This window comes from Peromyscus eremicus, chromosome 1 (genome assembly GCF_949786415.1).
Source record: "Peromyscus eremicus chromosome 1, PerEre_H2_v1, whole genome shotgun sequence".
Lineage (NCBI taxonomy): Eukaryota > Metazoa > Chordata > Mammalia > Rodentia > Cricetidae > Peromyscus > Peromyscus eremicus.
The window spans coordinates 86,752,959-86,780,738 of NC_081416.1; the positions used below are offsets into that span (position 1 = coordinate 86,752,959).

A 27,780-nucleotide genomic window follows, 5' to 3' on the forward strand; every position below is an offset into this window, starting at 1 on the left:
GGTCCCCTGGCACTCCTCTTCCCTCACACTAGTGGCCTGGTGATGATGGAAGGCCTCCCAGAGCTGTGGTCCCCATGGCAGTGAGGGTTCTAGAAGGCTTCAGAAGAGCCTGGTAGCTCTGTAGCTGGCTTTTACCCAGACATACTGAACAAACATTTACAAAATGGTCAGCTGACTGAACAATGCCAAGTCACCTTGGTGACATGATCTGTGTGTGCTGGAACAGGACTTCTGAGTCTCAGGGACTCAGGGAGTCTCAGGGGAATGGGGCCTCACTAGGCTTCCAGTCTCACTCTCTCCCCTACAGGCCTCTTCTCCACAATGGTGGCAGTGACAGTATCAAGTCTGTGAGTAGGGACATTTTAATCTTTGTGTGTTGATTTACTTATCGACAGAGTCTCACTGTGCAGCCTGAACTGATCTCCTATCTCATCCTCTCCGGCACTGGGAGCACAGGCCGGGAGCTCCCATCTCTGAGTGTGGACTGGGGGCATTTCTAGATAGAAGCTCGCCACAGACAGAACTTGATCATCGTTAGTCCCTCTTCCCTGGAATAGTTCACCCAGACCCACCCCCACGTCTCTCCCTCTCCTTGCAGTTCCCAGAAGTAGGACCCAGGCCGCCAGCTGCAGCCTGTCCAGGTTCTCCATCGGATTATGAAGCTTAACATTTTTGTGAAGAAGAAAGCCTTCCCTCTGGGAAGCGATAAGAACATTCCATCCTCCTCTGGCTCCAGGGAGCCTGGGAAACAATCACCAAAGGGGGAGAGTCCCCAGGGACAGATGTCCTAGGCCCTGGCACAGGCAGGACTGCCCTCTGCTGGCCCTTACCTCCCTCATGCCCCACCCCTTACCTCCCATGGCTCTCTGATGTGGCCTCTGGGCCTGGGGGGAAGGCAGGTCAAGTTGCTGGTGCAGCTCCTTCTTAGCGCTGAGCTTTTCTCTGCCTAGGGCTGCTGGGGTCACGGGAAACTTTGGGGACTAGTTCTGGCTGTGAGTTGTAGTCTGGGTGGTGGTCAGTTCCCAAGGGGAGTCCTTAGAAGACAGGGCTGTCATGGACATGAATGAGCAGTGGGATTGAGCCTTGACCTGGATTAAGGAGTGAAATATCCAAGGCAGAGCCTGAGACTGCATCAGTCAGGGTTTGAGGGTAGCTCCATTGGCTAGTGGGGTGCTCATTGTATTGCCCCAGGAACACCCCACTTGCCCCTACAGTGTCCCTGCCCTTTCCTCCTGCCCTCCCTCCTCTAGCCCTTTGTGCACAGTCTCTGAAGCCCACTTGGCACCTGTGAGAGGTCAGGCCAGGCTGGGCCTTCTCTCCAGTCCTTTGTCAGGGAGGTCAAACTCCAGAGCCTTTGTGGGGGCCCCTTGTTTACTTCCTGTCACTTCCTGTCACATTCTCAGTGAGGCCTTCTTGGATTCTCTTCTCCTTTAGCATAGACAGATGCTGTTCCACTTAGCAAGCCTCCAGGTCCACAGAAACTCATTGCAAAGAGGACATATCAGAAGTCCTGCATGCAGACCACGCACTGGACCTACCAAGATTGCAGCTTAGCCCCGCCCTCTGCAGCTTCAGCTGTCTTGGGTCCTGAGCATGGGGCTGGTTTAGAGCTGTGGCTTATTGCCTGTTCAGCTTTGGACAAGCTTGGGAGGTGGCCAAAATTCAAAAGCCAAAGTATAGTTTCTGCTGGCTGTGTCAGGCTTAAGAACAAACTTTTAGGGTTTGGAGATTTAGCTCAGTGGTAGAGTACTTGCCTAGCAAGCACAAGGCCCTGGGTTCGATCCTCAGCTCTGGAAAAAAAAAAAAAAAGAACAAACTTTTATTTGAGACATGGCTCCACTGTGTAATGCTATGTGGTCTGGAACTTGCTGTGTAGACCAGACTGACCTCAAACTCATAGAGACCCACCTGCCTCTGCCTTCAAAGTGACTATTAAAGTCATGTGTTACCATGCCTAGATTTTTTTTTAAATTAAGATAGGATTTCATGCAGCCTAGCCTAGCCTTGACTTCTGACCATCTGCCCCCTCTTTCCAAGTGCTGGGATTATTGGCTTGGTTTCCTGTATCTGGCTGGCTTCATGCACTACTTTAAAGTAGAAAACCAATCAATCAAAATATCCTAAGTCAAAGAAGTCTGTACTACTCCTTAATAGGTGATTATTTTCTAAAAACTTACAACACTTCTGGTAGGTACCCTTTCCACTAAAAGGTAAGATTCCCAAGGGCAGGGTATAGTAGGATTTCTTTTGGGCCACCAACCAGCTCCCAAATCATGAAACGGAGACTTATTATTAGTTATGAATGCTCAACCTTATCTTATGCTTGTCCCACTAGCTTTTATAACTTAATTTAACCTGTTTCTCTTCATCTATGTTTTGCCTTGGGGCTTTTTGCCTTTCTTTCATTCTGTACGTCCTACTCTGCTGTGTCTGTCTGTCTGACAGCTGCCTAGTTGGCTGTCCCCGGGTGTCTCCTTTTCTTTCTCCCTTGTTTTCTCTCCGTTCTCCTAAGCCTAGAGTTCTCCTTCTACTTATTCTCTTTGTCCACCAGCCCCACCATCCATCTACTGCCTAGCTATTGGCCTTTCAGCTTTTTATTAGCTCAATCAGGTACATTGGGCAGGCAAAGCAACACATCTTTACACGTCGTTAAACAAATTCAGCATAATGTAACATATCTATGCACAGTTAAGGTAGTATTCCACAACATTTCACCCTTTTTGTCTAAATAAAAAGGAAGAGTTTTAACTTTAGTAAAATTATATACAATAAGAACAGTTATCAAGTAAGAATTACATTATAATATCTAGCCCATTTGTATTTGACAAATTCAGAGAAAATATTTCATTATTTATTTATCTTATCTTAGTGAGTCTAAAGTTTTGTACCTAATTTACCTTCTATCATAACAAAGGAAAACTACAACTATCTAGTCTTCAACTCCATCAAAGACCCCAGAAGGATATATTATTACCTGAGTAAACAGAAAGTGCAGAGCAAGCAACTTTCAAAACCCAAGTTTCCTCTGCAATACTGGGGCATCCGCCTTTGGCCTATAGACCTAGAATATTTGGCAGATTTTTCTATGAAGCAGGAATTTTGAAGGACTTTCCTGCCTTGTCTTGGCAAAGTTCAGTGTAGGTGTTTTCCTGTCTTGACCACCTGCTCCCAAATAACCAACACAGAGGCTTAATATTACTTATAAATGCTTGATCAATAGGTCAGGCTTGTTACTAGATAACTCTTACATTTAAATTAATGCATATTTTTATCTATGCTTTGCCACATGACTCATGGCTTATTACCTCATTTTCTACATGTCCTGCTCCCTTGGTGGCTGGCTGGTGACTCTCTGACTCCACCCTCCTTGATCCCAGTGTCTTCAATTTGATTGTCCCACCTAACTTTATCCTGCCTTGCTATCGGCCAATCAGCTTCTTTATTAACCAATGAGAGTAATACATATTCACATTGTACAGAAGAATTATTCTGTAGCATTTTCCCCTTTTTTTCTAATTAAAAAGGAAGTTTTTAACCTTAACATAGTAAAACTATATATAACAAAACAGTTATTAAGTAAGAATTACAGTTACGCCAGGCGGTGTTGGTGCATGCCTTTAATTCCAGCACTCAGGAGGCAGAGGCAGACAGATCTCTGTGAGTTCGAGGCCAGCCTGGTCTACAAAGCAAGTTCCAGGAAAGGTACAAAGTTACACAGAGAAACCCTGTCTCAAACAAAACAAAACAAAAAAAATAAACAAACAAAAAAGAATTACAGTTACAATATCTAGTTCATTTGTATTTGGCAAAATTAATGAAAATACTATACCATTTATCTTATCATTGTGAGTCTAAAGTTTTGTATCTAATTTACCTTTTATCATAGGCAAGGAAAACTATACCTATAATTATCTAGTCTTCAGCTCCATTAAAGACCTGAGAAAGGTGAAATATTACCTAAAGATAGGGACATCTGGCTGCCTGGGCAGTCACTCAAAGTTTTTCTGTAGCATTGGAGTATCCAACTCTGGCCTACAGGCCTAGCATATCTGACAGACTTTCCTGTGAAGCAGGGAGTTTTGAAGGACTATCTTATCTTGTCTTGGCAAAGTTTGGTAGTTGCCTTTTTGCATCCTGCTGGTCCAGTTTGGACAGTAATTGTCAGCAATTGAGGCAAGGGCAGTTTCTTTTCCCATATGACTAGCTTTTGCCATAAAGAGAGCAAACTCCATATGAAGTTTCTTCAATGCCCATCATCTTCTTTGAAGTAGATAAGTGTTGCCAGGAGCAGATGTGTCTCACTGTCATGAAAAGCTTTAAGTTATTAAAACATTTAAAATGTTGTATTCTGTATGTCTTTGAAGAGTTTGAAGACCATCTATCTATCTATCTAAATATATCTCTGTATACCTAGAAAACCTAATTAACATGACTATAAGTTTGATAATTATGGGTGACTATTAGTCTCTTCATTATCCTAAATAGCGTTTAAGGACTAAAATTTCATATTGTATAATTAAATAAGCTGTATAGCTATGAGCTGTATAGGTAATGCCTTAAGCAAAAATAGAAACAAATGTACAGTATAAGGACAATAACCTCCAATTTCTAACAATATAAAAATATCTTAAACAGAAGTAGAAACACATACACAATGTAACAAAAATAACCTTAAATTTGTATCAGTACACAAAAATATCTTAAACAAGAGTAGAAACATTTACAGTATAACAGAAAAACAATCTCAAATTTGTATCAATATACAAAAATCTATACCAATGTAAAATATTGAAGACCAGTAGTTGTTTTTTGTTTAAAAGTAGATTTAATAATCTACTCTTCTATCATTTCTATACCCCCCTTTTCTTTTTACAATGAGATCCCTAAATCTAATCTCTTTTGCATAGCTTTTTTTCTGATCATTACCAATAACAACTTGTAACCAACCACCTTTAAATGATAACAAATATCCATAACCAATATTTTGGGAATATGAATGTTGTTTTCTCTAGACTGCTTCCTGTTGTCTGAGGGTGCTGGAAATCTTTGAGGGAACCTTGAGAAAATCAGGATAATTATTAGGTCTTGAATAGAGAATTTTGTGAGGCTGGATCATCTCCGTCAGCAGCCTTGAAGCTGTTCTGGATGCTGGATCACCTGAGCCATCCATTCCCATCGGTATCTGGTCCCCTTGCTCTGAAAATACATAAACTTTTAAATGTAACATACATATCTGTATTAATACAAGTATAATCTGTACATTGTACACAAGTCAGCCAAAGATGATTTTTTTGTTATGTGTTTGAGTAGGTAAAATATGCATCACGTGTCTTGTAGTTCTTTTAGGTTTATTTTTTTATGTCTGTAGTCAGGATTTCAGGTGGTCTTCCTCGATTAAACCTGATTTTCTTTAACCTAAAATAAATCCATAGCCTTTTATTTCCTATGGAAACAAAAGCATAACCTCTTCTCCAAAGTAACATATCTTTTGACTTAAATTCTAAAGTCAAAACTTTTTTAAAAAATATATAGGTTGGTTTAATGTAACAGTATTTATAATCCAGTATGTCTTATCAGCTATCACTCCTTCTTCAGCAGTCAAAAGATTCAAAGACAATACAATAACATACAGCATCCAGACTTTCTGTGTATTTTCCATCATTATGTGGCTTATTATATTTTTTATTACTCCATTTTTAAGGACTTAATTTTATTTTAAAATTGTATTTTAATCTAATATATTCTTTTACCAACCCCCCAAATGACGACAAATATCCATAACCCATTGAGTGACCAAAAACCACCCAACCCATCTCTTGGAAATGTGGGTGTCGTCTTCTTAAAATTACTTCCTGTTGTCTGGGGGCAACATCTCTTTAGGGGACCCTAAGAAAATTGTGATAATGGTCAAGTCCTGAGAAAACTAGCTGTAACATTTGTTGTTCAGTCTCTGTATAATGGGAAAATGCAGGACTTATTTCAAGTCCTGGATAGAGTAGTTTGTAAGGCTGGACCCTCTCAGCTAGTAGCTTTGAAGTTGCTCTGAGCAGTTTGTAGTCTGAAAATGATTTTGGGTGTTATTTGTCAGCTTAATGACATTACTACAATGTAGGTGGAAATGTCTATGTGGGGCCCCCATTACCTTTTTAGAGACTTCAAAGATCACTGTTAGGAATGACTATGGTTCATTGCAGAAAACTTATTGTCAATGTCATATGCAGCAGATCTCAGAGAGGTTAAAGGACCACAATCCAGGATACCCAAACCTAATTCCTCATTACCTGCTTCAAAATCAAATTCAAAATTATATACAAGAAGCTAGATGAAGCCCATTTCTAGAATTAATTAGAATGACCATTAATATCACAAAGGGAAGTTTAATTATATATATATATATAATTTAATTATATATATATATATATATATCTTATAATTTTAGAACTAATATTTATACCTTAGACATCAGTGACAATAGAATAGTCCCTAATTTTGGTTTTCTTCTGTCCTATACCATGTGATTCTTCTGACATGAGACAGAGATTTTGGGTTTTCCTTTAACAAGTATGCTTGGGTTTAGAGAGGGAAAGAGCCATAATCCAACTCCAATGTCAGCTTTGATTTTTAATTGAATTGGGACCACAAAAAGACCATTTGCCTTTTATGTTTGTAAAGAGCAACAGAAACAACTATTTGGGAAAATTTATGAAATTTTATCCTATAGGAAATGTGCAATAACATTAGGTCAGTTTTACTCTTTTTCTTCAGACATTTTTCTTGAGATAATTTGTCCTTCTTATTCATATGTCTTATTTGTCCAGTGGTCTTCAGATTCTTTAATTGGATGCTTTCATTCTCCTGGAAAGACAAAAATAAATCCCTGCCCCAACCCTAACTTTGGGGAGTTCTTTTTCTGTCAGATTATATCTTTGTCAAGACAAAATATTTTGTGGCAACAGAAAAAGCATTATCTTTAACTAATAAAAATTATTACTTTTTTCATACCTGTTCAAATGAAAGGCATTTGTTATTCTTATAAATTAGTTTAGATTGAATGACCAAGCTGTTTGATGAACTATGGCCTCTCCTCATCAGGAAGGCTCTCCTGTTCAAAACTAATCTTTATCAATCTTGATGGTATCCATAACTTTTCTTTTCCTGTAGAAAGAAAATCAAAACCTCTTCCCTAATGTAACACATATCCTGATTTCCATTCTGAGATTAATATATCTTTAAAATATATAGGCTGATTTAATTTAGCAGTTTTTTCTATTATCCAGTGTCTCTCTGCAGCTGTTGTTCCTTTTTTATTAGCATTAAAAAATTTAAAGTCAATAAATCATTGTGTGATCTATCTCTGGGGGTCTTTATTACCTCTTTCTGCTTATTAAGCATATCTTTTAAAGTATAATTAGATCTTTCTATAACTGCTTGTCCTGTAGAATTGTCTGGTATAACTGTAATATGTTTTACATTGTAATATGCAAAAAACTGTTTCATTTTACCAGAGACATATGCTGGAGCATTATCAGTCTTAATTTGTACAAGTATCTCTATAATGTCTATGACTTCTAATAAATGCATAATTACAGAATCAGGCTTTTCAGAACTTAACGCAGTGTTTGATTGAAATTATGAATATGTATTCTTGTTTGGTGCACATATTTCAATTTTCCAAACTCTACAAAATGAAACACATCCACTTGCCAAATTTCATTTTCTTGAGTACCTTTTGGTTTACTTCCTGCAGGTAGTAGAGTTTGGTTATACAAAGAAAAAGTAGGACATTTTCTTATAATTTCCTTGGCTTGTTGCCAAGTGTAGAAAAACCTTTGCTGTTAACATGGTGTTTTTATGAGGCTTCTAGCACCTTTCCTACCAATAGCTGATCAGCTTCATCATTACCTTGTACTAGAGGGCCTGGTAGACCCATATAGGATCTGATATGTGTTGTATATAAGGGGTGATTTCTATTTCTGATTATTTGTTGTAGTTGAATAAATATCAAAGTTAATTCTGAATCATCAAGAATAAGTTCAGCAGTTTCAATATTTAAAACAACTCTTTCTGTGTATTGAAAGTCTACAATTATATTAAAAGCTTCTGAAAAATCTAATATCGTGAGAATAGCATATAGTTCTGATTTCTGAAATGAATCATAAGGGCTTTGAGACACTTTACTTATTTTTCCTGACTTATAACTTCCTTTCCTGATTTATTTGCATCAGTGTAGAATATAGGGGCTCCAGAAATTGGTACCTTTTCTTATATGAGGGAGAATCCAATTAGTTCTTTTTATAAAATAAAGTCTCTTGCTTTGGGGATATTTGTTACTAATCTCCCCCTAAAAATTACTTCAAGCTCTTTGCCAATGTTCATTTTCTGCCCATAATGAGGCAATTTCAGTGTTAAAGAGACCACAATTTCTGCTGGGTATATTCCTGTTAATTGACAAATTTCCCATTCAGAATCAATTCAGAAACCTTTTCTACATAGGCCTTTGATTTTTTACTCTGCTTTTGTGGTAAAAATATCCATTATAAGATATTATCTTCTCTCTGCATAAGAATCCCTGTGAGAGAATGAGTAGAAGATAAAATAACCAGAATATAATCAAGCTTTGGATTCAAGTGATTCATATGTACATCCTGTAATTTCTCTTCTACTAGAGCCAGTTCTCTGTCTCAGCTGATAATTTTCTTGGACTATTTAAGTTCTTATCACCTAGTAAGTTTGGAAATAAAATACTTAGTTCTTGAGTTATTAATCCAATTATAGAAAATAGCCAGTTAACATCTCCCAGCAATTTTTGAAAATTATGAAAAGTTCATAATTGATCTCTCCTGATTTGTGCTTTATGTGGTTGAATTTTCTATAAATCTATCTTATATCCTAAATAATCAATAGAATCTCCTCTTTGTGTTTTTTTCAGGTGCAATTTGTAATCCCTAACAAGGCAAAATTCTTTTTACTCCATCAAACATTTTTTTCTAAAATATCCATGTCTGAATCATTCAATAAGATATCATCCATGTAATGGTAAATTATAGATTGAAGAAACTGTTTATGAATTAGTTCTAATGGCTGTTGTACAAAACAGTGACATGAAGTGGGGCTGTTTAACATTACTTGCGAAAGAATTTTGCAATGGTGTCTTTTAACATGCTAGGAATTATTATAAGTAGTCACTGTGAAGGCAAATTATTCTCTATCCTGTTCTTGTAAAGGTATAGTAATAAAGCAGTTTTTTAAATCAATCACTATAATATACTATCACTTAGGTAATAAAAAAGGCAAAAGAATTCCAGGCTATAAAGGGCCCACTGGCCAAATTACCTTATTTGTGGCTCTTAAATCTGTTAACATTCTCCTTTTTCCAGATTTCTTTTTAATGACAAATATAGGAGAATTCCAAGGACTTCTCCAATATGTTGAGCATTCATCTGCTCCTGTACCAAGTGTTCTAGTGCCTATAATTTTTCTGATGTCAAAGGCCATTGTTCCATCCATATAGGTTTGTCAGTAGGGCTGTTGGTACCTTTGAAAGACCAACAGCTATTGTGCCCTGCTTATGTACAACTTGAATGGTCTACGTCCATCCCTGATAATACCTTCTAATATTTCTGTCAGAAGCATTCCTTATTTTATAGTTTGTTTCTGAGACTGGGGGAATGTTCATCTGTATTTTCCATTACTGCAACAAATCACATCCCCATAAATTCATTGCTATGTTAGCCACACATGTTTTTAATTTTCCTATCTATCCTTCTGGCCCTATACACTTGACCCATCCTGCACTTTGTTTTATCTAAGATAAAGTTCCAATCCCTAGAAGATGAACATTTACCTCCTGAAGAGGCCAATCTGGATGCCACAATTTTGTTGAAATTAATGTTACATCTGCACCTGTGTCTACTGAACCCTCAATTTCTATCCCATTTATTTATATTTTTAGTTTTGGTCTTTGATCATTTATAGAAGTTTGCCAAAATATTTGCTTTATGGTTTCTCCTGAAAATCTCGTTTTATCTACTGATGCTGTACTGTCATCCAGAGCAGTGTGGTTTTTAACAACAGGCATTAAATCTTTTAATTGCTCTGTGGAGAGGTTTCCCCAATTCTGTGAGGGAATGATTGAATCAAATTTGATATTGAGGCCTATGGAAGGCACCTCAGGGCATTTCCCAATGGCATTCTCCAGAAGGCTGGGGCCTGCTGTTTGGATTATTTATAGAATAAATATTGTTTCTAGGAGCATTTATCCTACAATCCCTTTTCAGATGACTTTATCTACCAAAATTAGAATATCTAGCATTTTTATTTTTCTTAATATTTTCAGAAAGCAGTGTTCCTATACAAGTATCATTAGAAGTCTGGGGTCCATGCCGGGCGGTGGTGGCACACGCCTTTAATCCCAGCACTGGGAGGCAGAGGCAGGTGGATCTCTGTGAGTTCAAGGCCAGCCTGGACTACAGAGTAACTTCCAGGACAGGCTCCAAAGCTACACAGAGAAACCCTGTCTCGAAAAACCAAAAAAAAAAAAAGTGGGCCCAGTATCAACTGTTTTTCAGATCCATTTTTCTATGGGTGCTGTTCTTGCCTTTAAAGGCCTAATGACCATTTTTCACTCTGAATTAGCATTTTCAAAAGTCAAAGATTCAATTAATATTTACCTAACATCTGGATCTGATATTATTCTATTTACAACTGATGTCAATCTTTGTAAAAGGTTTAGGGTTAGGGTTAGGGTTAGTCGGTGAAGGCTTCTTTTGGGCCTTATATAATTTCAATAAATGGCTCTGTCCTCTTTTCTGAGTCTTCAACCCTGTCCCAAGCATTCAAAGCTGCTACATGGCATAGAACCAAGGTATGATCACCAAATATAGCCTGTCTTTGCAAATCAGTATACTGACCCTCACTGAGAACTTGGTCTTAGGAAATCTCATGACCTCTAGCCCTACCTTGTTGTTCCATGGCCCTAGCTTTCTCTCTTTACTACGTTTTCCATTGTAACTGAGGACCAGCTTCCAATACTATTGTAACTAAATCCTTCCATTCTTGTGGAATAGTTCTGTTCCTAGTTGCCCATGAATTTAACATCTGTTTTACAAAGGGTGAATTCATACCATATGAAATGACTGCTTCCTTAAATCTTCTCAAAGCTAACATTTCTATAGATTCTCACATGGAGAGGCCCCAATAGCAACTGCAGCAGACCAGGCTGGCATGATCTCTCTGTCTTTGTGGTCATGCCCCATGTTGGGCACCAAATGTAACAGGCTTCCTTTTGGGCCACCAACCAGCTCCTAAATCATGACATGGAGACTTATTATTAGTCATGAATGCTCAGCCTTATCTTATGCTCTTACCACTAGCTCTTATAACTTAACCTGTTTCTCTTCATTTATGTTTTGCTTTGGGGCTTTTTACCTTTCTTTTATTCTGTATGTCCTACTCCATCTGTCTGTCTGGCCGCTACCTAGCTAGCTGGCCCCAGGTGTCTCCCTCTTTTTCTCTCTCATGCTATCTCAACTCTCCTGAGCCTAGAGTCCTTCTCCTATTTACTCTCTGCCCACCAGCCCTACCTATCCCTCTACTGCTTAGCTATTGGCCATTCAACTTTTTATTAGATCAACTAGGTGCCTTATGCAGGCAAAGCAACACATTTTCACATTGTTAACAAATTCAACATAAACAAATGTAACACATCTTTACATCATTGTACAAATGCAGCATAAACAAATGTAACACATCTTTGACTAGTTAAAGTAATGTTCCATAACAGTAGAGATTTCCTTGCTCCCTTCCATACCTACAAGAGTGGCCAGGCCCAGCGGGCTAAGGTGAGAACCAAGGGATGCATGGCCCCAACTGCAAGATGAGGGAAGGGTGGGAAAGGGGTGTGTTTAGAGAGGAGATGACTTTAGGGTTTATACACTCTGTGAATGGGGAGGGAAACCTTTCAGGGCTGGCTATAGAGAGGGTTCCCCTAGTGGGTAGGCAGAGCTGGACTGAAGTCAAGGTTCATCAAATGGAGGAGCAGGGCAGAGCCTATTTTTCTTACACTCTGGCCTCTTAGGCACCTGTTTACTGAGACCCCTGAAGGGTACCTCCCTGGTGAAGAGTTGGCAAAACCCTGGAGGCCCAGACGGGAAAGAGCTACATACAACAAATATCTATGCAATGAATGGATGAATGACTCAAAATAGCTGACATATTATTAAAGGTATTCATTTGTGTGTCTATCCCCATAGTTGTCATTCATTTGTTTGTTCATAGCATGACTATTGAGCAGTAGGTAGGTGTTTCATGATTACATGTTGGGGTAAGATTGTCTCAGCCCCCTGTCCCCCTCAAACCCTGCCCCAGAAAATAGACACCAAGGAGAGATTTCAAGACTCAGAGCTGCTAGGCCAGGACATCCCTGGCCAGTTGCTTGCTTGGTACTATGGGGGGGGGGGAACCTGTGGAGCTCACCTATGTAGAGCATATCAATTTAAGGGAGGGAGAGACTAGCAAGATATAAGACGAATTGCTAAGTGGTCTTATTAATAAAAAAAAAAATCCAGAGCCAGATATTGGGGTGAAAGCTGAAAGATCAGAGAAACAGAAAGAAGTCAACCATTCTTACCACTAGGAAATGCTCAGCCCAAAAAAGAGAGCTACTTCCTGTATACTCATGCCTTACATGCCTTTTTGAATCCTGCCATCTTACTTCCTTTCTCCATCCAGCTTCATCACTTCCTCTTTCTGCCCAGCTTTATCACTTCCTGTCTGTCTGTCTATCCAGACCTCCAGACCTCTATGGTTAACTAGCACTGGGATTAAAGGCATGTGCCACCACGCCTGGCCTGTTCCCAGTGTGGCCTTGAACTCACAGAGATTGGATGAATCTCTGCCTCCTGAATGCTAGGATTAAAGGCGTGTGCTACCACTGCCTGACCTCTATGTTTAATATAGTGGCTGGTTTTGTCCTCAGATCCCCAGGCAAGCTTTATTTGTTAGAGCACAAATAAAATATCACCACAGCAAGAAATCCTTGGGTTCCATGGGACCTATCAAGTCAAGCCTGATTGGGTGGCAGTGCTAGGAGTAACAAGACACCATCTGTCACTTGTTTTTCTAACCAGGGATTTGAAGTTTGTGGAAGAGGAAGTCAGGTCTTGGTGATCAGAGAGACATAAACACAGCCTTTGGGATGGGCTCTTTAATCCTGTAGCCACTTAACAGTGATAGATATGTGCCAGGGCTCTAGCACTGGACTTAAATCTGCCCAGGCAGCCCTGTGGTTCTGAATATCAAGTAATTCCTGCCATAGGACCATTTCACCTGCCCCATGGGAAATATGTCCCTCCTCTCCCAATGTAGCTTCAGAAGTTGCATTTGTTCACATGACCAAAGTTCCAGGTCAAATGGCAGCCCTGGAGGTCTCCTCTATATTATTTTCTATATTTCCCTTGGGAACAATAACTCTACCTGAGCATACACTTCCACAGGAAGGAAGTGGTCTCTTCTGCTCAATGCTGTGACCCAGTTGCCTAGAATAGTGTCTGGCTTACTGGGTGTGCTGAATCCACAGTCCAGAAGGGAACTGGTCCTGTTATTAATGTACACTGGGCCTTTGATCCATCCACATTTTCAACCCAGGGAATTCCTCTGCCCCTTTCAGTTGGAGCTCAAAGGCTATGTCTTTTAAAAGACCTCTACTAAGTCATGCTGCTCATTTCTTCCCTCCCACGGCCCCCTGGACTTCTATGACCACACTTTATACTTTTTCAAAGCCTCTGCCCCGACAGGAGAGGTCCTCTGTAAGGAGTATTTGGGACTGTACTTCTGTTTACTGCTGTGTTCTTGCTGCTTGGCACCATACCTGGAACACAGTATAAATGCCCCATAATTATATGCTGATTCCTGTGAGAGACAGCTGGGTCTCATTCAGCCATCAGAGTGAGTGAGGGTATACATCTCCCTAGCTGCTTCCACTCTGAAAACTCTGGAATTTTGCCAATCAGTTTCTCATATATGATGACAACTTCCCAATACAACCAGTGGTCAGCTGACTGATCTCCCTCTAGTATAGAGAAGTGGAGAGTAACACAAATTAGGACCTAAATTCAGCCCACCATATTTAGATGCACTTTCTTCCTAGGGTCCCTTGGACTGGAATATGACTCTTGTGTGCCAGTAGAGCAAGGTGAAGGATGGGTGATCCCAGATAGGTGAAAGACAACATTCCTGTCCCCAGTGAAGAGTTCCTTTCCCTTACAGCCTGTACTGCTGAGTAACGAAGGAGCCCCAGACTCAGTGGTTTGAAATGACACATGTCTTATGTCATGGTTTCTGTAGGTAAGAGGTTCTTATGCAGTTTGACTGGATAAGTCCTCAGCTTCAGGTCACATACAGGCTGTTCTTGGGTCCTAACTGGTGGCATTGTCATGTCCAAACTCAACGGGATAATGGTCAGATCCATGCTCACTAACTCACACGGTATCTGACAGGATTACCTAGTGTGGCAGCCTGCTTCATCAAAGCCAACAAGCTGAGAGGGTGAGAGAGTACCAAGAGACAGATGCTGAGGCTTAAGCATGCTATATGGAATTGCCTCCCTTTGCATTTATTTATTTATTTGGCTTTTTTGAGGCAGGGTTTCTTTGTTGCCTCCTTTTGTTTTTATTTGTGTGTTTGTTTTGAGGCAGGGTTTCTTTGTCGCCTCCCTTTGCTTTTGCTACATTCCGTTCCCTAGGTCTGGAGTACACTCAGGGGAGGTGCTGACACCAGGGAGTAGTGAGCAGGGCAAGGAGCCACCCCACCTCACAGCCTGATCTTGTGTGGACAGCTATCAGCTCACTGACCCATGCTAACATTGCTGTGTTTACTGAATATAAGGATGGGTTGCACATTGCACATGTTCATTCATGTGCAGACTAATTGACATTTATCAACTAACATTCACTAGGTCTCAACGGTTGAAGCTGGAAAACTGAGAAAGCTCATTTCTACCTTGCAAGAGACATGTCTCTGGAAAGATGTGAGACATAAGAGTGCCTTCTCATGGCACACTCAGGAAGCAATAGTATTAACGCCCATCAGATGTTAGTATTTGGCAGCTTTCCACACACCACTGCTCCCGATCCTCACCATCACCTCCAGTAGACTAGAGCACTATCACTTCACTTACAGAGGAACAAACTGGGACACAAAAAGCTTAACTACTGTGTCACATAGCTTTAGTGTCCATGTGCTTGGTTTTTGCCCTTGTCCCCTGAGACAGTGTTTCATGAATCCCAGGCTGGCTTCAAACTCTTCATGTTTGAACTCCTTATCCTCCTGTCTCTGCCTCCTGAGTGCTAGTACTATAGGTATGTGCCACCACGCTCAGGCTCACACGTGATTTTGAGATACAGTCTCACCATGTCTCTGATTTGGGCTTCTAACTTATCCAGGGTAGCCTCAAACACTTCAATTCTCCTGTCTCAGCCTTCTGAGTGCTAAAATTACAGGCCTGTGCCAGCAAGCCTGGCTAGCCTCCCTGACTCTTGAAAGACAGGTTCTGTGAGAGTCTCCTTAGCAGAATGGCAGTACTTAGAAGCTCTCCTCCAGCTGTTCGGGGCAACAGTTACTTCAGGGGTCCCAGGTGAAGCTGCCCACTGGATTATCTGAGGTGGGAAAAGTGGCAGGGAAAGCCACTCAGCAAGCAGGGGAAGAGAGTTGTTTTGGTTGAAAAGATTGACATTTTAATAAACTGCTCTTAATTAGCAGCACTTTGAAATTCCAAGTGGCATGCTTCTCCATCTGAGCGCACATGGGCGGGTGGCTTCTTGGAGACGCGATGCTTGTGGGTGATCTCCTTTTTTGAAACAAACCCAGACCCTCCAGTCACAATTTATTTTTCATTCCAAAAATGATCTTTACTGCAAATGTTGCTTTGGTTCGAGCGAATTAGGAATCCTTATTACACAGGCAGGCACTTCAAACAGCGCCGGCTTGCCTCGCCGGCTGCCGCATCAAAGCCTGTGCTAGAATCTCTGATTACCACCCACTTGGGAGCCGACAGTGGCTGAGGCTTGGGCATTTGGCTCTGGGATCCAATGGGATCAGGGGCCCAGAAACCAGGTGGCTTCCATGCCAGCTGTGGTGCCATCCTGATTTGCAAGGCTTAGAGGGACAGCTAGGGGTAGAAGAAAATGAGAAAGGCATAGCTGGACCTCCTCTGGCTTGCACTGTGCGCTTCCACATGTGATACTGTGATGTTGTATGTCAGTCTGGCAACAGGCACCTACCTTGTATGTGAGGATGCAAGAGAACTTGATAAACACTACTGTCTGATCCCATATTCTGCATCAACTGGGAAGTTAGACAAAAGGTCAAGGCAAGAAAAAGACTAACAGCATCCTGGTGACTGACACCAAGGCCAATCCTGGACAAGGTGGCTAGAGCCAGCAGGCTGATCTGCTTGGTTCCTTATCACAGTAACTTTCTCCTCAGCCCCCTGCGAATGGTACAGGACAGGCTACCTGATGAGGAGCATCAATTGCTAAAGCTTTAGGAACAGAAAGCTGTCATATATCTATCTATCTATCTATCTATCATCTATCTATCTATATATATATATATGCATATATAAAATATGCGTGTGTGTGTGTGTGTGTGTGTGTGTGTGTGTGTGTGTGTGTGTATGAAGGATGGGCCAGAGCACAGAGAGATATGACATGAGCACTCCATAGCCTACCATTCCACTGTTACAGGATAACTGTCATGAGGTCCTTTCAACAAGAAAGTTTTGCTAGGAAAAATAAATGTTAACAGAGCCCAACTGTATACATGGCGGCACAGTTTCTACTCTGGTACAAGTTCTTTGCTTATCATAGGCCAGGCCTAAGTAGTCCACAGCCCGACTGAGACATGGACCACACTGTCAGCAGCACGGCTGTAGCCTGCCTGTCGGGTGAAGAGAGGAGACTAGGAGTCTGTGATGGTTACTTTTCATTTGTCAATTGACTAGATTTAGACTTTACCTCAGAGACGGTATTTAAGGAGGGAAGACTCACTCTGAATATGGGAGGCATCATCTCACAGGCTAGAGTCCCAGACTGAATATAAAGCAAAAATTGAGCTGAGTAGAGGAATTCATCTTTCTCTGCTTTCTGACTGGACAAAACAGCCTCAAGCTCCTATGCCATTCTTTTCTGCCAAAATGGACTCTACCCTTCTTAAACCATGAGCCTCCTCCCTTCAAGTTGCTTCTTGTTGGGTATTTGATCACAGGAATATGAAAAGTAGTGAATACGCAGGGCAACACTGATGTTCTACCAACCTCCTCACACCAAGTAGCCCTGGGGCCTGCAGGGGAGCCATGGGGGTTAGGATTCCACAAGGTGACTCAGCAGCTCAGGCACCAGCCCCTCACCAGCAGGTGAGGATGGCTTTCTCTGTGAGGGGGACCGAGGAGAAAGCTAGTTCAAGTTGACTTTTCCCCACAGAAAGTCTCCTTGCTTGGGCTCTGGAGGGTTAGCCACAACTCCAAGTGCTGTCTCTGGGGAGTGTGGTCCTCACTTATTTCTGAGTTCCTTAGCTCTTGATTCACGAAACAGCAGAGCCCCCCAACACACACACACACACACACACACACACACACACACACACACACACACACACACACACACCAAGGCACCCACACCCTTCCCTAAAACTGAGCTGTGGACTTCTGCATATCTGCCTGCAAGCTGGGGACTGGTGGGAGGCTGAGAAGGCTAAGGAAGCAGGCTAAGACCAGGTGTTCGGCTGGTCAGCATCTTTTCTTGACTGTCAAGATGCCCCGGAGGCATGCATTATGCCGCCTCCCCTGGTTGGATCTAGCCTTTGCTGCATAGACAGTCAAGGGGAAGAGGAGAAGGCAAGAGAGTGAAAGGGACTGTGGGAAATCTGAGAGGCAGCTGAGAGTTTGGTAGGAGCCTCTGGTCTATATGAACCCATGTGATGGAATTCTCTAGGTTCTGAGGACCATGGAGGCTGGAGTGGGAGTGCTGAGGGCCTTGGCTGGAATCCTTTGGGACTGGGCAGGAGGACCATGAAACCAAACCTCTGAGGAGATGGGAAGGGGAGGTGGGAGATGTCAGGGCCTGTGTTTCATTGAACCTTCAATTGCTTCATAGAACTGATTTGGAAAGGGTCCCAGAGAGGGCCAAAATGACCAACCTGAGGAAGGAGGCCAAGTTCTCAGGGAAGTTCCAGGAGGAACCTTAGGGGTTCAACTAAAGGATTTCAAGTACAAGTCAGTTCCTAGGGGCTGTTTCTGTGCAGGCCCTACGAGAGTCATACACCCTAGTCTAGCACACCCTGCCTCTGGGAATACCAAGGACAGCATACACCATGTTTCAGCAGCTTGGGGGATGTGCCTGCATGTGTACCCCTCTTTCTGAAAGCCTGGTGTGCGTTACCTGCTTGCCCCTTCCAGCCCTTTCCAGAAGTCAGCACTTCCTTGTCTTTTTTTACCCTTCCAAGCTGTGGAGCTTGGGAGTTTGGGCCACCTGAGGTAACCAACTATGCTGGTGGCCCAGAGAACTGAACTCCACAGTCAGGCTCTCAGATCAGTGGTTTGACCTTGATTGCTGTGAACATCATGTGTCCTGATGACACTGTCCATCAATTAGCTAAAAATCTCTAGCAGGGAAGGTGAGGTCAAGCATCACTGGAAACTGAAACCAAAACTGTGTTCAGCCTGGGTGGAGACCCTTGTCTTTAGAGACTATGGGGTTAATCCATTGCATCTCTGGATAGCATCTGTGTGTCTTGAAGGCCCTGAGCACTTCCTTGTCTCCACAGGGTGGAGTCAAGCATAATAGTATCAGCCTACTCTCCCACAGAGCTCTCTGATACAGGGTGGACCATGATGGTGTCGTAAGACAGGAACCAGGCTCCAGATTGGGACTTTGGAGAAGGAGAAAACCCTTAGGGGTGAGGGTGGAAATGGGAGAGGCTGTGGAACTCAGCAGGAGCCCCTGGGCTTTATGTTGTCTTGGTTCCTTAGGTCCTAGGGATCAATGGGAGGTTATGAGCACTAATACAAAGTTGTCCCCCTGCTAAAACCAGTGTAGGACATTTTACTCACCCCCAGGGCATGCTTGGGGTGGGAGTTTTTTGTTTTTTGTTTTTGTTTTTGTTTTTTTTTTTGCTGAGGAGTCCAGGAAGACAATAAGTCTATAAGACATTAGGAGGTAAACACATCTTATTGTTGGTTAAACAGCGTGCTGCTCATGGCTGGCTGCCACTGGCAGCGGCCATGCCGGCAGAGGAGAGTGCTGGTCGGAAGAATTACAAGCCATGGTTACCTTTTTAGAGCTTTATTGGGGGGGGGGGGAGAGGGAGAGAGAGAGAGAGAGAGAGAGAGAGAGAGAGAGAGAGAGAGAGAGAGAGAGACAGAAGGAGGTCCAGATGGAAGGAAAGAGTGGAAAGGAAAGAGAGGGACGCACAGAGGGCCCACCCGCTTTTTAGGCTGGGACGCCATTGCAGGCTGATGATGTAATTAAGGACAGAATCCTTACGCTTATTTTTCCCTATTCACACTTACAAGCCAGTCCGTTACACCATGCCACTTTACTGGCCTTTGTTCTCACAGTGCAGTCTGCCAGAAAGCGCTTCCCTTCTCATTGGTAGTGTGAAGAACCTTACGGGATCGATTTCATCCTTTCCTCTTTCATGCATGCCACTCTCGAGTTATACATGGAGTTACTGGAATGTTACCTAACTCCCTAGCTGGAACAGCTGAGGTACAGCTAGCACACAGTAGGTGCTTTAAAATTTAGCCATTGTCAGAATGGCTTTCCCTCCAGTGTCTGTCAAGGGTCCTAGAGAAGAAGAGGCTTCGCCCTCTTCCTGCCTTCAAAGACACTGTCAATTATCTTTGCCACTGGGGACCTGTCAGAGGTCTATGAAGGCCTCTTTTGAAAGGCAGAAGGGTGACTTCGTGTCAGTAAGTTCCAGGCAGCCTTTAGAAGTAAACCGGCCCAGTTTGCCACTAGTCATACAGGGGAATTCAGTACCAAGCCGCACAGACCTGGTGGATCTAGGTGTGAGTGCCAGAGTGAGGCAGACAGAGGGCAGTGAGAAGTCCACTGCTGTTGTCAGGGTGAGCGGCATAGTCCATGGGCCACATGGCCTGAGGACAGCACAGTGTCTGAAGAGGAGAGAGAGGGCCTCCAGGGACAGCACAGGTGCATAGGGAGCCCTGAGGTCCCTTCTCAGTGAGATGAGTGTCTCAGGGACCTGCTGGGCACTGGATCCTGGGATATGTGTCAGTGGGCACATGGGTGAATTCAAGTCATGGATCCCCATGACTGCAGGCAAACCCAGGCTCCCAGGCCAGCCAAGAGGAGGATTACTTTCTGGTTTGGTCGATTAAATGCTGAGGTTTCTGTGAGTTAAACCCCAATCGGCTTTGGAATGTGTTCGCTCTCTCTGCTGAGAGAATGGGATCCTTGTCATATGCTAACTCTGGATAATATACCAAGCCCTGGGCTGCTGGGCAGATTAGGACGTGATCCTGACCATCAAAGCCCTGGCTGCTGGTGCCCGGGACATAGGGAGGCCCCCAAATGCTGGCTTGTAAGTAAACTGAGGCTAGGCTGAGGGTTGGGCAGAAGCCAGTGAAACAGGAGAGCTTCTTAAGCGGTGGCTCCCTCCTTAGTCTTTAGTGTCTTTTGGTCTTTGGGGGGCTCCAGGTTTGGGCTGCTCGTGTACAGCCTGTCTGCAGGAGCTGGAATAGAGCCAGCTCCTTAATCTCTCCTGCTCCAGTGACTTTACTGTAACTGGACCCACCCGATACAGTCACTGATGATTTTACCCACCCATCTGCCCCTTCCTAAGCCCAGCTTCTCCTCTGTCTCTCTGTCTCTGTCTGTCTGTCTGTCTGTCTGTCTCTCTCTCTCTCTCTCTCTCTCTCTCTCACACACACACACACACACACACACACACACACACACGTCATAAATCATCTGCTCCTTGGTACCCCATTGTTCTCACCTTTACTGGACCCTTGATTATATATTACTGACCAGGCTCCTGCCTCAGGACCTTTGTCCCCACTGTTCTTCTGTCTAGAATGCTTTCCCCACAAAAACTACACAGGAAACCCCTATACTTACCTCTGCTCAGCTGCCCCTCCTTAGGGTGGGCCATCCTGACTTCCCTCTCAAGTATCCAGCCCCTCTCTATTTGCATATCTTGTGCCTTTTTCTTTGCGATGCGGTGGACAGTAAGGGACTATCTTATATGTTTGCATCCTGCTGCTATCCTGGTTGAAATGTAAGATCCAGGACACTGGGGAATTTGGCCCAGTAGGCCTATAATTGAATAATTATCTGACAAAGAAACATAGGCGTCAATGCCTGCCACTCAGGAACACTCAGACTTATTAGCTATTCAACTGGATGACCTTAAATCTGTAGCCTGAAGTGGTAGTATTGCCCCGTGTATCCTTCCTGTGCAACCTCAGAGAGTTCACAAACCCTCTCTGGGCCCTTGGCAGAACAAAAGGAGAGCCTGGTTCCTGACTTGGTGAGTGACAATCAGGGTCAAGCAGAGGTCAGCTGATAGGGAAACAATTTGCCTAGGACAGAGGACAGGGGAATACAAAGAGAGGCCTGTTTCCCTAGGAAAGCCAGTGTGTCTAATTTCTCACCATACCCCAGCTGAGCTGTGTCAGGTGGTCCTGTGCATGGGAGGGAGGGGACACTCCTTTGACTAAACTAGTGAGAGATTTTATGGAGGCCACTTGGTTTTGCTCTCAAATAATTTCTTCAGGGCTCCCAAGTGCCTTGGTGCTCGTACTCATTAGCAGGCTACAGAACTTAAAGAGAAAGTCTAATTAAGGAGACCGTTCTCATCGCTTACTGGGAGGGATGAGGAGGGAGTGCCCCAAGGCCTGCTGGGGCCCTTCTGCCTGCACATGAAGGCCCCTGAGCTTCAGGCCTCAGAATGGAGCTCAGGAGCAAAAGCCAAAGCCACAGGTCAGGAGGAAGCTGCCATTTGGAGCAAGCCATCATTATCATATTTTCTTAAATATAAATTCTGGAAAAGTACACAGGACTGGGGCATCTGGGGTGCCTGGGGATGGGTCTGACTCTTGCTTGTCAAAGAAGTGCAATTATTGACTCTGCTGTTAATGAGGAGCGTGGAGTGTGTGGGCTCAGGGCATAAGGAGAACAGTGGGGACAGCCTGGATTGGCAGAGAAGATTCCAGAGGCTGCTCTGATGTGCCGTCTAAATGTTGGCAAGCCCATTTCTGGTCCCCTTGGAAAACAGTGAAAGTGGAAAAAAACAAAAACATTTACATGCTCGTAGGAGTGTTAGCTTAGTCCTTGATGGCAGTGGAGGGAGGGAGCCTTGAGGGCTCTCCAAGGTTGTCTCAGTATAGGCGGACCCTGCTGAGTGAAGGAGGAGCCAGACCTTCCTACCTCCGCATAGGTCATACCCAATGAAATCAGTGTGATCCCCAGAGCTGAATGAAGAGGGAGCTAGGCTGCAGACCCTGAGAACTTTCTGCTCCTGACAAGCAGGAAGGGCTACAAAGATGCCTGGAAGCACTCCGTGCAGCACTCAGGCAGTGGCTGAGGCTGGGTTCTTGTCCATGAAGGCCACAGCTTCCTGTTGTTCTGGATCTGGCAGAGGGTACTACATGGGATGCTTCTGTGGGGTACTTGTTCTGGGACAGAAGGCATCGTTGTGCTCAGTGGGATCCTACAGCTTCCCATGGTTCCTTCCCACTGTGCTGACCCTAATATAGGCAATGGGGCCTCTAATGCTGTGTGCATGATGAAGGCACAGAGGCCCTGGGGCTACCAGTTCTAGCTAGGAGCAGAGATTGTGTTCAGGCTTTTCTGCTTGTCTGGTGGTTCCCTCTGTACCACTGGCCTGATGTGCGTGGCTTGTTTTACTGGTGCCCTCAGGATCCCACCGCAGATGTATTGTCAGGGGCAGGGGGATGACACTGAATTCTGGGTATAAGGTTTGGAGGTGGTTCCTACCCATCTCCTTCCTGACCAGTGGCCGGGGTGGAAGAGGAGGCTGGTCTCCTCTGGAATGGGAAGTCAGCTCTGAGAGAACTGGGAAGCAGGACAGTGACTCCCTCCCACCTGTCATCAAACTCAATGCGCAGTATGGAGAGAAATCACAGGTTGAGCTGGTCCTGGTAGCAAAGGCATAATCATGCTGGTCTCTGTGCTTTCTTGTGGCCTTTGCTGGCCCCCCAGTCATCCCCAGGAGGCATTTAGGACTGGCTTCCAACTCGGAGTCTTCCACACTTGAGAGTTCTCAAGAACGCACGGGAATTGTTGAAGCCTGAAGGCCAGAAGGAGATCAGTGAACTTGTATTTCTGACATTCTGTAGAGGCTGACACCTATCCAGGGCCACCCTCTGAGTGATATGGCTTCCTGCTCCCAAGTGTGGCTGGTGCATTGTTCAGACATTTATGAGGACCCTAAGCATTTCTACTTTTCAGACACTCTGTCTCCCATCTTGTGCCCTTGGTTGACTCAGGTGTGATTGCCATCCTGGCCTGGCTTAGCTTCCTCCCTGCTGGAGACCCCAGCTGGTATCTTGATATTAAGGACAGATTCAAACCTGAAAGGGGCTTTGTTTCCAGGCCAGCTTGGTAGCTCTGCCTGCCTGAGCCAGCTCCCCAAGACAGGGGGCCATGCAAACCACTCCAGGGCCCTCAGGTTGCTGGGCTCCATCCAGTCCCAATCAGCAACCATCATCCACAGGCAGCTTCTTCCCTCCCCTCTCTGCTCAGCCCAGGCTGTATAGTTGTGGGTTACAGAGCTGAGTGCTGGCAGCATGCCCTGGGGTTTCCTGAGACTGCATGAAGGGGCTGGGCTAGAGGCATCGGGGAGTTCCTACCCTGGGGGCCTCCTCTTGCTCAAACTTCTCAGCCAAAGTTGAGGGTTGGAATCAGAAGTGTCTTTTGATGGTATATTCCCTTCTTTGTGACTAGTGAAGATTCCAGAAACTTCCCTCCAATCTTGAAAAGATAAACCCCATTCTTATCCCAGAACACAGACTTCACCTGAGACTTTAAAACAAAATAAAACAAAACAAAAAACAAAAGAAAACAAAACAAACAAAACAAAAAGCTGATAGGCTTAAATATAAAACCACCACAGGGTGAAACACAAGACGGAACATTTGAGAAAGTCCCATCCAGAAGCTTCAGATGGAAGTGTTTCTTTCCACCCCACTGTCTTTCTCTTCTTCGGCTGGTGGCATCTGCTCACAAATCCTAAAGTCCAAATAGAACCCTTTGAGCAGTCAGACCCAGTGGAAGAACAATGAGGTCTTGGCTGACAAAGTGCCAGTGTTTGCCAAGCCCGTTTATCCTTTATTTATTATTTTCATTGCGGCTTAGAACACAAAGGCCTCGGAGCTCGGCCTGTAAAGAGCCATGTGTGGTAGGAGGCCTGCCTCTGCTCAGAGGCCACAAAGGAGCTCAGAGACTTTCCCCTTCTCCTCCGTGGCCAGTGACTGGGACCTGACACAGCATGTTTTGAATTTACAGAGAGATCTACAGCTTTGGGCTCGGTTTTAGTACTTTTAAAAAGCAATCAATAATGGCCAGTTTGTAATAAGAAAAATTTATGAACTGACAGTCAAAATGTAATTACAGAGGGGATCCCTTGCAAGAAAAAAGAGGTGATGTGAGCAGACATCTCGACAATCTGTTTGCACTCATTTTCATTCATATAAGTGATGGAGTGCTTCTGGGTTGGGCTGCTGCTCTCCAGAGGCTTGTCTGGAGCCTGGAAAAGTTGCTGCCAAAGTTTGTGCTAACGAAAGGGTAATGGCTCCTGCATTAACTTCTCATTGTTACCCACCAAATGGAGTTTTCACAGTGTTACTTTTATGGCTGAGGCTGTTACCAGGCAGTAGCTTCCACACCTCATCTTCTGGGTTCCTCAGGAGATGGAGATACACTGCATGCTGTAACTTCCTGGAAATCAGGGCAGTGCTGCAGCCCACCTCCAGCCACCTGTAGTTCCTGCCTTCACTCTCCCTCTACTGACGCTCAGTACTTTGAGGGTACTGCTGAGGACAGATGACACCCTGACTGTCCAGGAACTGCCCTAGGTTGCTTTCTGCTTCTATGATAAACAACGTGATCAAAAACAACCTGGAGAGGAAAGTGATACTTCCAGGTCACAGTCCATTGCTAAGGGAAGTCAGGGCAGGAACTCAAGGAAAGAACCTGGAGGCAGGAACTGAAGCAGAGACCATGGGGAATATTGTTTATTGCCTTGCTCCTTGTACCTTGCTCAGCCTGTTTTATTATACACCCCAGAACTACCACTTGCCTTGGGTTGATGTTGCTCACAGTGGGCTGGACCCTCCCACACCAACATTTATCATTAATCAAAATAAAAAAATGCTCCTCAGACCAATCTGATGAGGCACTTACTCAATTGCCTCTTCCCAGGCGACTCTAATTTGTGCCTAGTAGTCAAAAACCTAATAGTATAGCATCTTTGGAAATTTCTGTCCTGCATCCAATTTCAAGACACAAGGCCTATCCTTTTACCCACACAAAGGCTCAGATAAGACTTTGAGAAAACAGGAGGATAATTGTAACATGCTTTCTTGGACTGCCAGCCCCCAAATCATGACATGGAGACATTATTAATTATGGATGCTTGGCCTTAGCTTAGGCTTGTTTCTAGCTAGCTTTTTTTTTTTAACTTAAATCAACCCATTTCTGTTAATCTAGGTGTTTCTCTGAGGCTTGTTTAACTCATCTACGTACTGTCCATCCTGCTTTCCTGCTTTCTCTGTGCCTGGCTGGCTGGCTCCCCTTTTCTCTCTGCCTGCCAGCCCTGCCTGTCCCTCCTCTCCTAGCTATTGGCCATTCAGCTTTTTATTAGACCAGTCAGGTACCTTTGTCAGGCAAGGTAAAACAGCAACAAATCTCTGCATAGTTAAACAAATGCAGCATAAACACATGCAAAACATCTTTACTTAGTTAAACAAATATTGTATTCCACAGTAGAGAATGATACTTGTCTATCACATTTGTTTCAGTTTATCAGGAGCCTTAATGTTGGGTGGCTGAACCTTTTGGCATCACCAGCCATCTGAGAAAGTTTTTATTCTAAGAAGTTTAACCTTCCCTGGTTAAATTGTATTTATCTAAACTATTTCTTAGAGTACTGAGATTTGAACCCAGGCCTTTGTACAATACCAAGTTCCAACCCTAGCAACCTCCCCCCACATCTATTTGTATATATTGTTCACTCCATTCATGTTAATTAGTTTTACAAATAACGTTAAGGACGTGGGGGTGAGGGGGGCAAGTGTGGTGGCTCACACCTTTATCCCAGTGATTGGGAGGCTGAGGCAGGAGGATTAACAAGAGTTTCAGCTAACCCGGGCTACATCTAGAGACATTGTCTCAAAGTAATATATAAAGGTGGCAAAAGACTTCATAGTAAACATTTACTAATAACTCCCCATTTAAGGGGAAGCTGTGAGCACTCTGCTGGAGCTTCCAGAACTGCTTCTCTGCAGGCACGATCTCTTGTGAGCCCAGTCCAGTTTGTTGCCCTTCCCCATCTCTCTGCCCACTGTGCATTCTCTGCCACTGGCCAGGCTGTTTGTAAGTGGGGAAGACAAAATTCGGGGTGCAATATCCCTGGGCCTGAATGCTGTTCTTTTCCTCAACAAATGGGAATAGCTGGCCCTCCTCTTCTCTGGGCCCAGAGACAAGAGAGATACAGCTTACTGAGAATCATAAGTAACCCTCAGCCAAGTGCCCTCAGAACTGAACCCAGGGCCCTGAGAGTCCTGGGGACACTTGAACTTCCTAAAACAGCTAAGGAGGGAATGGCTGGGTTTCTCAGATCACCCCAAAGAGAACACAGGGAACTTTGCTCAATATTTCAGAAAAACCTAGAACTAGGGAACTATGGGTCAGGTAGGGGAAAGCAAAACCAAGACCACTCTTTGGTTAACTAGCAGGAGGCTGGAATTTCCCATGTACCTGTAATCTTTGTGCTCCCCTTCCCTGGACATGTCTGTTTATGGGGGTTGACTTGTTTTTCTCAGGGGTTCTAAGAAAGACATCCCAGAATTTGCTGGATATTTGGTTTCAAGAACAGAAAAACATTCCAAAGGCCTGTGTCTTTTAGATACAACAGGCCCAGCCAGGTCTCTGTGTCTTTTTCTAAATGGAGTTGTCTCCACTTGCACAAAACTTGCCTCGTGCTAGGGTTGGGACATGTGGCTGGGCAGGGGCTCCAGTCCCACGGAGAAAGCTTTCTAAGCCATTATCTCCTCAGGAACCAAAGTAGGTGTCATTAGAGGCTTGTAAAGGGGTGGACTGCCTTCTCCAGGGTGAGCTGGCTGGACAAAGGATGAAGGGTAAAATGTTATTTTTTTTTTTTTAAAGGCAAAGAAGGAGGCGAGGAAAAGAGGAAAAAGTGAGTTGGGACCAGAGGACTATTCCTCAAACAAGAAACTCAAGTCAGTTTCTGGTCTCCCTCTGTGACTGTGGAGGCAAAGATAAAAGGAAAAGGCTTTCAGAATACCATTAAGATATGAATCTTCAAACCGTGACTGCTTCTAAATCTTGCAGAGCCTGACGGAGAAAGAAAGGGATTCCCCTGGACTTGGAAGCCAAGCTCTCTTCATATATCCTGAACACTTTTATCTCCCTATGTTTAAGGAAAATGTAACTTTCTTATCCTTTGAAATCAGCCAACTTAAGGAGAGTCGCTAATGGTGTTGCCTCTCCTGGCTTG

General features: G+C 43.8%; 1 long non-coding RNA gene across 1 annotated transcript; it reads left to right on the plus strand.

Annotated features, from left to right (window-relative positions):
* The first annotated feature begins 239 nt into the window (after positions 1–239).
* On the plus strand, positions 240–27,735 carry LOC131900013 (uncharacterized). The gene is made up of 2 exons (XR_009376160.1): positions 240–347; positions 27,429–27,735. It is a non-coding gene; the product is annotated as an uncharacterized LOC131900013 (long non-coding RNA).
* Positions 27,736–27,780: the final 45 nt, after the last annotated feature.